General features: G+C 42.0%; 1 pseudogene; it reads right to left on the bottom strand.

The window, feature by feature from the left end:
• Positions 1-4,835: 4,835 nt before the first annotated feature.
• Positions 4,836-6,157, bottom strand: LOC138177520 (serine/threonine-protein kinase 25 pseudogene; annotated as a pseudogene).
• Between the last annotated feature and the right edge of the window lie 4,278 nt (positions 6,158-10,435).

Consider the following 10,435-nt stretch of genomic DNA (forward strand, 5'->3'; position numbering starts at 1 on the left):
TCTCTCTCTCTCTCTCTCTCTCTCTCTCTCTCTCTCTCTCTCTGTCTCTCTCCTTTCTGTCATGTTCTGATCTACTTTCCATCTGCAGTTCTCCTGGGTTTCACTCCAAGGAACAAGATACCCTTCCCAGAAATATCTCATCTTCTAATCTCAACATGATGCTAATTCAGTCTTAGACACTCAGACCACTTCTCACATTACTCAATCTCCTCTCCCCTCTTATTGTGGGGCTGGAGGGTAGAGTACTAAACTCCTCCTAAAATCTTCTTTTGTAGAAGACAGAAATTGGACTTCCAGCTCCCTCTACTTCCCACGTGCATCTCTATCTATGTTCAACATTAAGAAACAAGATGCCCTTTGTACCCCCTGATATCTTTCTTCCCTGCCATTTCCAGATTCATTTTGTGTCTTGTCTTCCCCAATTAGATTGGAACCTCATTGAATCAGGGATTTTTTTTTCTTATTTGTATCCCCAATACTTAGCCTAGTGCCTGGCACATTGTGGGTGCTTAATAAATGTTTATTGAGTTGAATTGAACCACAGTACCCTGAATAAAACTGGTGCTTCCTAAATGTATTTTCAATTAAATTGTTGAATTAAAGAGGTGATTGATAAGAGTAGCATCATTTAAAGAATAAAACTAGCTTTAATCCTTGCCAAACCTACAACACATACCCTCAGATAATTTGCTTCAGTGAAATGAGTCAAAACAGAGAAAAGGAAAAAAAAAAGTAAAGGAAAATATAACTTTCATAGGAACCAAAGCCCCTGAGGACTTTAGGAAGATAGGAGGCATAAAGTTTATCGGAACATAGTGAATTACCTATTTCAAGATGGGCCCTCTACAACTAGAGACATAAAGCTGATGAGATGGTTCTAAAGACCACCAGTGAGTTCATGACCAAACAAGCAAGACAGAGAATAACACAGGATAAAATAGATAGCTTTGATCATATAATTTTAAAATTGCCCAGACAAGTCTAATTAAGGTTATAAAGGAAACTGTAAAAAAGTCTGTACCACAAATTTTATTGATAAAGGTCTCACATTTAAAGTCTATAAGGAGCTGATTCAAGTTTATAAGACAAAAAGCCATTTGCCAAGAGATAAGTGGCCAAATATAGGAACAGGAGATTTTGGAAGGAGGAAATAAAAGCATATCAACTATCATATGAAAAAAATGTTTTAAATCACTAATAACTAGAAAAAGGTAATTTAACTCTACTTTGAGCTTTCACTTCACATCTATTACACTGACAAATAGGACAAAAAGGGAAAATGACAAATTCTGGGCATACTGTAGGGAAATAGGTACATTAGTGCATTATTGGTGGGATGTCAACTGGTCCAGTCATTTTGGAAATCAATTTGGAACATGTTGAAAAGGTTACTAAACTACACACACACACACACACATATGAAAATGATCTATAATAGGTGACTAAGAGTATTCTCATATTTGGGATTGGCTAAACAAATTGTGGTATGTGAATCTAGTGGAATGTTTCATACAAAAATAATAAATGGGCAGTTTCAGAGAAAAATGGGAGGACTCTGATACAGACTGAAGTTTGCAAAAGCAGGAGAATAATTTACATAATGAAAACATCAAAAAAAAAAACTTTGAAAGGTTTTAGAACTCTAATTGTGCAATGATAAAGTCCAAAAGTCCAAAAGAGTCAAGACGGAGCACACGACTCATCTCCTGGCAGAGAGGTAATTAACCTGTAATGGTCAATATGGGAATGTTTTGCTGAACTATTCATGTTGGCATTTAATTTTTTTTAAGTTTGTCCAATTTGTTGAGGCAGTGGGAGGGTCTGGTAATAAATGCTTGTAACACATATATGTATATACATATTTACATATTATATATTTATTTTTATTTATATATTTATAATATGTATTGTTTTTTAGTCATTTCAGTCTTACCCAAATCTTCTGTGGTTTTCTTGGCAAAGATATTGGAGTGGTTTGTCATTTCCTTCTCCTGCTCTTTTAAAGATGAAGAACTTATGCAAACAGGGTAAGTGACTTGCTCAGGGTCACATAACTAGTGTCTGAGGCTGGATTTGAACTCATGAAGATGACTTCCTGATTCCAAGCAAAGTCCTCTATCCACTGTGCTACCTAGCTAATATGCATATTATATATGTCTTAGAGGTGTACACTCAGGTGTAAGACACCAGGAAGTCACTCATTTCCTTGAGCCTCAGTTTCCACATCTGTAAACTGAGTGATTTGGACTGGATAGCTTTAAGAGGTCCCTTTCAGTGTTATATTTATGACTCTGTAGTAATAAGAATTTATCATTCTTAGCAACTTAAATCTATGTTGGCTAGGAATCTGACAGCTGGATTTAGTATCTAATCCAGAAAAAGCAAGATAGAGAATATTCACAAAAACATATTGAGCTGTGGTCTTACTGACTCTGAGAAATATAGACCATTTCTCTTGCCTGAAGTATATTATCTGCTCATCTCTGTCTCTCAGAATCCCTGTTTTCCTTCAAGATTCACTTCATGTTCCATTTACTTGATGGAACCTTCTCAGTTTTCCTCGGCAATAATGGTTTCCTCCCACCTTAAACTAACTTCTATTATATTTGTGTACATGATATCTGGACTCAATAGTGGTACATCATCTTCTAGGGGGCAGGGATTTCTTTATGATTGTCTTGTATCCCCAGTAACTAATTTAATATCTTGCACATAGCAGGTACATAATAAATAAATTTGTTTAATAAATGAACAAATGATTGAATATAATTGAGTAATTTAAGCTGACCCATATAAAATGTCCTATCAGCAAGAAGTTGTGACACCCAATTTTCTCCTGTTCATACATTCCTCAAATCAAATACATCGTGAAGGGTGACAAAATTAAATCCTTATTTCTTTGAACCCACTCATATGTTTTATTTGGTGCCATCCTGACTCTCTCAGGAAAATAGTAACACAACATTATAAGAATACATCATTTTGTAGTTACATTTAATGAAGGATTGGTATGATTTCTAAATGCATACTTAAGACATCATATTCTTGCAACACCAAAAAAATATTCTCCCCTTTCTCTTACAACTCTCCTACCCTGGCCACTTAGTGAGCACTGATATTTTTTCTAAGAATCCACTATTATATACTATGCAAGGTTTCCATATCAATAAAGAGATCTGGAATTGTTTGTACAAGTAATGGAGGGAAAATTGACAATCAGTTATTTCATATTGAAGTTGTATTTCATTCTTTAAAAGCTATAACAAAAAAATTAAATCCCCATTTATCAATCTAAAAAAATTATCTGAATGTTAGTATTCTCTCTCAGCTTAAATGTATTCAGGAATAGAGCAGAGGTACTTGCTATGGAAACCAAGGAAAAGAGAAAAAATTAATAGGGCTAAGACATTTTAATTTTTATGCCACAGGTAGAAATATTAGTTTAAATATGTTTACCAAAATTAATATGATTTCAAAAAGAGAATGCATTTTCATTCTTTTTTACTATCAGTATGAAACAATTATCGCTTGTACACAATAGGAAGAATTGAGACAAAAATAATACTGGACCTAATAACTTAGTTTGAAATTTAAGCCTTTACTCTCCCCATCTATGCATGCTGGGGACAGCCATATTATGGCCCATATCTCCACAGGGTTATTTCTCCATATCTTTGTTTTACCCCCTTTTCTTTTTCCTTAAAGGGATTTAGACCTCATCCTTCAAGGGAAGAGAATCTCTTGAAGTATTTACTTTTCTCTGGTGGAATCTGCTATGGGATCCCTGACACATTTCTTTACCTCTAGGAAAATGTGTCAAAATTCCCTGAGTATATATGCATGTGTATACACATATGTCTATATGATATGTATGCATATCATATAGACATATATATGTATCTATTCTTATATGCCTTTGTGATTTTATGTCTTAAAGACCAGATTTGCACCCTGAATTCCCTTTTTATTCCATCTTTTATTATTTTTGGGGGGCCTTTCTTTATTGAAAGTGGCCAATCCCTTTCAATGCTCTTTGAAAACCAAAATCTTTATCTTTGAATACGGAAAGAAACAAAACAAACCATCATCAACAAAACCCCCTCCTTTGGGGTGATTATGGGGGCCTGATTCAATACCACAAATGCATCTACTACCATCACAAACAAGACAAGGTCTGAGTCCCCGCAGGAGACAGTGTGTGCAAGGCTGGGGAGGAGCATTCTTCCTTTGCTGACCTGCTGCTGTGCCTCATTCTCTGTCCGCATGGAAAAGGGTCATGGCACGGAAAGTTCCTGACCCCTGCCCCCACTCCCCCCCCCCCCCCCCCCCCCCCCCCCCCCCCCCCCCAACCATGTCTCTAGCATCCTAGCAGAGGGAGGGCAGCGGGCTGCGCTGGGGCCACTAAGGAGGAATGTATTCCTAAAAGGCTCGGTTGACTCTTACCCCCTCCCCTCAAGGGCAGCGGCCAGACTCCGCTCCAGACACCATACAAAAGTTCCCAACTTTTCCCAGAATATAACTGAATGTAGACCAGTCCCTGGTTTCAGCTCCCACTCGGGGTGTCCCAGGCCTAGCCAGTCCCAGCCCCAGCCCTCCCCAGGGGCGGGGATCGACCCAGCCTTTCAAGAGCTTCATTTAGAACAGGAATAAGACCACCGTGATGGGGATTACAACACGACAATGACTGTCTACCAGCTGATGCCGTCCAAAGGCAGCCCTAAAGCCCGGCCCAGTTGCTCCTGCAACAGGGTCCCGGATGCAGAGCCCCAGGGCTTTGAGGTCAGTTCTTAGAAAGTCGGGGAAAGACCCGCGGCTGGCCTTCCTCCCGGCGCGCATCAGGGAGCGGACGTCAGGTGGTTCGGTTCCATCAGACGTGCTATCAGTCTGTCGGAAATGCCAGGGCAAGACTCCTCAGCAAGGCTGAAAGTGTTCTCCAGCTCCTCCAGAGCCCCAACGTTGCCCCATCTACTTGTGATTCTCTTTGAGCTCTCTGAAGACGAGCCCGACGAGGATGGCTAGGCACTGGGAACATGGCTGCCGTCTGATGGGCTCTGCACACTTCCGTGAGGCTTGCAGGGCCATGCCTTTGTGAAGTTTACTGTGGGGGCTCGGCGAATGGTTGGGGCCTGGTCACCATCCTCTGCATCTCCATCACTGTCAGAATCCTCAGAGCTGGAATCTCAGCCCCCCCCCCCCCCCCCCCCCCCCCCCCCCCGACTTCTAGCATCAGCTCTGGGAGGAAGGAGGTCCTGGTGTAGTGAGTGATGAATTTGTGCTTCAGCAGCTCCCTGGCCGTGGGCCTGGAGCCGCGAAAGTCCTTGTTAGGACAAGCTTCCACAAATTCTTTGAAGGGCTTGCTGTGGTGCCCCTCCAGAGTGGGAGGGTTGTTTTTAGGGATCAGGAAGAGATCTCTCATGGGATGAAGGTCTGAGGTGGGAGGCACTCCTTTGGCCAGCTCAATGGCTGTAATTCCCAGGGACCAAATATCTGCTTTAAAGGCGTACTCGTGCTGCTTGATGACTTCCGGGACCATCCAGAAAGGTGTCCTCACAAAGTTGTTCCTCTTGATCTGAGTGTCAGTCAGCTGTCCGGCCACACCAAAGTCTTCCAGCTTCACGTGGCCTTGCTCGGAGAAGCCCATTGGCAGCTTTGATGTCTTGGAGGATCTTCCTTTCAGAATGGAGGTAATCCAAACCCTTGAGGATCTCCTGCAGGATGGTAGTAGCAATATAGGTCTCTTCTGGAGGCCCAAGCTTCAGCAGATCCAAGGTCGATCCACCACCCAATTACTCCCTAATAATCCACAGCTTGGTGCTCTTCAGGTAGGAGCCACAGTAGCTCGTGATGCAGGGGCTGTCGCACTGGCTCAGGCCGGTGATCTCCAGCTGGATGTCCTCGATCTCGTCCTTGGCCTCCTCCAGGTCAATGATTTAGATGGCTACCACCTCTTTGGGGCGGTTGTCGATGCCTTTGTACACCTCCCCAAAGGAGCCTTTTCTGATCCTCTTGAGCTTGATGAGAACTCCTCAGGATTCACTGGTGAGTGCTGGATAGCAAACTCCCACAGGTGCCCCGTGGATTGGGGCACCAGCGTCTTCAAGGCACCAGGAATGGGCTTCAAATCTGTAGAGGTGCTCTGCCTTCTTGGGGTCTCCATGACTGCTCTGGTCTTCCTCCACGGGCGCCTGACAGGGATGGGGGCAGCTGCAGCCCCCACGCGAGCTCTATCTGTGCTCAGGCTCCTGAGGTGAGAAAGCCAGGGCAGCAGAGAAGCTACATCTTTTATTTTTTAAATTAGTTATCAACTATTCTAGAAAGTAATTGAAGTGGTTTTGTAGGTCTCTTGTCTTAATTACCATTGCGCATTCCTTCTCATCAGGAATTTCTGAGTCAATCTCTTCCTTCCTTCCTTCCTTCCTTCCTTCCTTCCTTCCTTCCTTCCTTCCTTCCTTCCTTCCTTCCTTCCTTCCCTTCTCTCTTTGGAGAGGGGAAGGCAGGGCAATTGGGGTTAAGTGACTTGCCCAAGGTCACACAGCTAGTTTTGTGTTAAGTGTCTGAGGCCAGATTTGAACTCAGGTCCTCCTGACTCCAGGGCTGGTGCTCTATTCACTGCACCACCTAGCCGCCCAGCAGTTAATTCTTTCACATCATATTTATTCATTATAGTAGAACTTTTATTCTTTAATAATTTTAACAATTTTTATTTTGTCTGTCCTGCTCTTAATACTATACTTTTACATTGTTTATTGTTCTTCTTTTAATCTATTTGGTGTATTTCTAGCTATTTTAGAATGCCATTGAAAATTGGGCTTAGGGCTCAAACACAATGTCTCATAGAATATCCACATAAAGAGTGTCTTTCTCTCTCTCTCTCCTCCCCTCCCCCCCATGAAGTCCTACCTATATTAAGATGCTGTGAGGCACTAGACCTCTGTAGTAGCAAGCACCCTAGCAGACCCAGGATGGCCTGCTAGCACAAGTTCTTTGATCTGCTTTGAGAAAAGAAAGACAACTTTTAAAGGGGGTAAAAATTTTACTTTAATTATAGATAAATAGAAAATACAAGCAGAGAAATTAGCACAGAGATTCATCAGACAGTGTTCCTACTGTCTGAACAAAGTAATACAACCACCTACTTATACCACCAGATATGAAGAGAAAAAACTTGCAAGTAGCAGGGGAAAGGGGAAGAGGATGGCTCTTAACAAATGACTACTTAGAGTCCTGTCCAGGGAATCAAAAGGTTCTCATAAGCCAACCCCCAAAGCAAAATGCCAACCTCCCAGAAATATATGGCAAAGACTTGGCCCCAGACTGGCTCAAAGTCAGAAGGCATGGAACCTACCTGACTCAGCACTGTTGTGAATTATCATGGTTCAAAGGTGATTAATCCTTGTTTACAATTTAGCCTGAGCCTGGGAAAGTGAACTCCAAAAAGAAAACAACAAAAATCCTACCTTGCTTGCACTTACAGCCTCATCATCTCTCATTCAACCTTCTTGCTAAAAGTCCCTTCCTTTTATTCCAGATAATGTTGGAGCAGGCCTAACACTGATGGGCCTTTCTTCCACCCAACGCTGCCTATTCTCTCTCATTCAAATCACCATAGCTGGAAGAATTCATGAACCAGTCTCCTATTCTTGGAATGACTAATAATCACCTCTGCTTCTTAGAGTACCTTGTTGACTCCAGAGTTCAAACAGAGTTGACTCCAGAGTAGCTCCAACTTTTACACAAGGCCTTTCCTGATTCATTCAACAGCAAATTCTTCCTCCTTGAATTATATATCTTTCTTTTGCACATATGTATCAGCAATGCCATATTCACAATGCCTATAGAGATTACAAATATGCTGATATAATTATCCATCACAAAATATGTCATGTTTGCCATATGGGGAAATAAACTAGAAAATTTATTAAGATACCAAAAAACTGAGTCCCAAAACCAGAAAGTGAAAGCCATCAGAGTAGTTATGACATTAGCACAGGTAGATAAAGTAGAAAGCACCCACATTCTCAAGCCTTTAAAACAGAACAGGCTACCTCAGGCAAAGGTCCTCCTCTCCCCACTCACAGCAACCACCCAGCGTCCTGGAAGCGCGCTCCCAGCAGCTCCGGCCCCTGGCAGTGCTCAGCAGGGGTCCTTAGCAGAAAAGTCCTGCTCCCAGCAGCTCCGGCCCCTGGCAGTGCTCAGCAGGAGTCCTAACTCAAAAAAAAAAAAAAAAGGGCTTCACGCTGCCGCTGCCTCTGCTGCTGCCGCAACCACAACCGCAACTGCCGCCAACCGCCAACCGCAGGACCGTTAGCTCGGCTTTCACTTTTTCTCGCTTTCCGCTTTCTCTTGCTCTGCTATGTCAGCACGTCCATGGGGCATGGAAGATCTTTAAATCCCATAACCCTTACATTCGGCCCCAAGATCTTTCATGTCCCTTACTTGGCAAAAATACAGTAGGAATAACTGGTGTCAACAAAATTTCACAACAATATAACAAAAATAGCACACAATAAACACAAAAAACCATATTTTAGGGTGGGGCTTGAGCACAAGCTCCCCATCATTCCCCCCACCCCGAACAAATGGGGCCCCAAAATCTTGTGGTAAGGGGTGAAGATCTCTTCTTCTATGGCTACTTGCTGCTGAAATCGGATGTAGAGCTGTCCCTGTCCTAAGGGGTCCCATTTGAGAGGTCAGTTCTTAATATGCTTGATGCCAGGTCCAAGGGTGACACATCACAGTTGCAGACAGGGGGTGACATCCAGCTTAAGCTATCAGGCATCTACAGATGGAGGGTACCAAGCCTGTGGAAACAAATCTAACAAACAAGGTGAACAAACAAAAAATCAAGAAGAAGCAAAGAGACAATAACCAGACTATTGTAGCCTCACTCACGGTAGAATAAATGACTTAAGGGTACAATTTTGTAATCATCTTCTCCAGAATAAACAATAGTTACAGTGTTATCCTTCCCATATGCTATAATCTCTGCAGCCTTTGGAACATCATCTGGCTTCCGTTTTACCCATACTTTAGCTCCTGATTTTATTCTATCAGTAGAACCAAATCCTTCAGTTCCTGTGACAGTTATTTTGGAAGGAGGGTCAGTTTTTACAAGTGGCATTGTTTTACAAGGAACGATAATCACTTGAACTATCCTATCATTCTTGTGAATCTGTATGGGCCCTTCACCTAAATTCTGGAATGTTACAACAATTTCTCCTTGATAATTAGAATCTATTACTCCAGCCAATACATGTATTCCTTGAGCTGCTAATCCTGATTTGGGTAAAATCTGTCCAAAGTGATTTTTAGGGATTCTTATGCATATCCCAGTGGAAATTTTTCTTACTTCTTTCCTGTCCAACCAAAAGTCCTCTAAACAATGTAAATCATACCCCACTGAACCAGGTGGTCCTGGGTACGGTGCTGGGACATCTGGCCTCAAGGTCCAATACTCAATATTTGGGATCTTGTGTGTTTGTTGTTTTCTAATTTGCAGATTGGGGGTCATCATTCTGGCTAGAGGTGTACTTCCTCCCAATGGTCTATTATTCAAATTACGCAAAGCCATGAACAAATTATCCTTCCAATGTTGATATGAATTATTGGAACTTAACTTCCTCAACTGTTCTTTCAGTAATCCATTCATTCTTTCAATTAACCCAGATGCTTCTGGATAATATGGAATATGATATATCCATTCTATATTGTTTAGTATACAATACTTCTTCATTTCATTGCCTTTGAAATGTGACCCATTGTCACTTTGAATCTGCATTGGGGTTCCATAATATAGACTTATGAGATCTAGGGTGTTACAAGTGTTTTTCTGGGTTGCATTCTCATAAGGACAAGCTACTAGTACACCTGAATAGGTATCAACACAAGTACATATAAATCTGCATCCTTTATCCAGTGGTAGTGGACCAATATAATCTATTTGCCAGATTTGGGCTGGGACTTTTCCTCTTGCTATCTCTCCAGTTACTACCCGAGGAACAGTTCGCTCCTTTTCCAATTGACATATATGACATTCTTCTGCTATCTGTTTTAACAGTGAATGAGAGATACTAATACCTCGATCTTGTGCCCACTGGTGTGTGGCCTGGACCCCCAAATGGCCTGCTGTTTGGTGGACCCATTTTGCTAATACTGGATCATCAGTTGTTGTCAAAGTAGGAACAATACGTTCAGTAGCAATCTTTGCCAGTCGATCAGCATGAGCATTGTACTCACGTTCTGGTGTGGTGGGGGCCACGTGAGCATCTACATGAAAAACTGACAAGTCAGTGACCAAAGACATGTTCCAGATATCTTCCCATAATTCTTTGCCCCAGACTTGTTTACCATGAATTTCCCAATTTTCATTTTTCCACATGGGCATCCATGTAGCTAACCCATTAGCTACCGCCCATGAATCAGTGAATATATGACA

The sequence above is a fragment of the Petaurus breviceps genome, unplaced genomic scaffold (assembly GCF_028583685.1).
Source record: "Petaurus breviceps papuanus isolate PSGF00001 unplaced genomic scaffold, PetGlider_PUasm1.0 90428, whole genome shotgun sequence".
NCBI classification, from domain to species: Eukaryota; Metazoa; Chordata; class Mammalia; order Diprotodontia; family Petauridae; genus Petaurus; species Petaurus breviceps.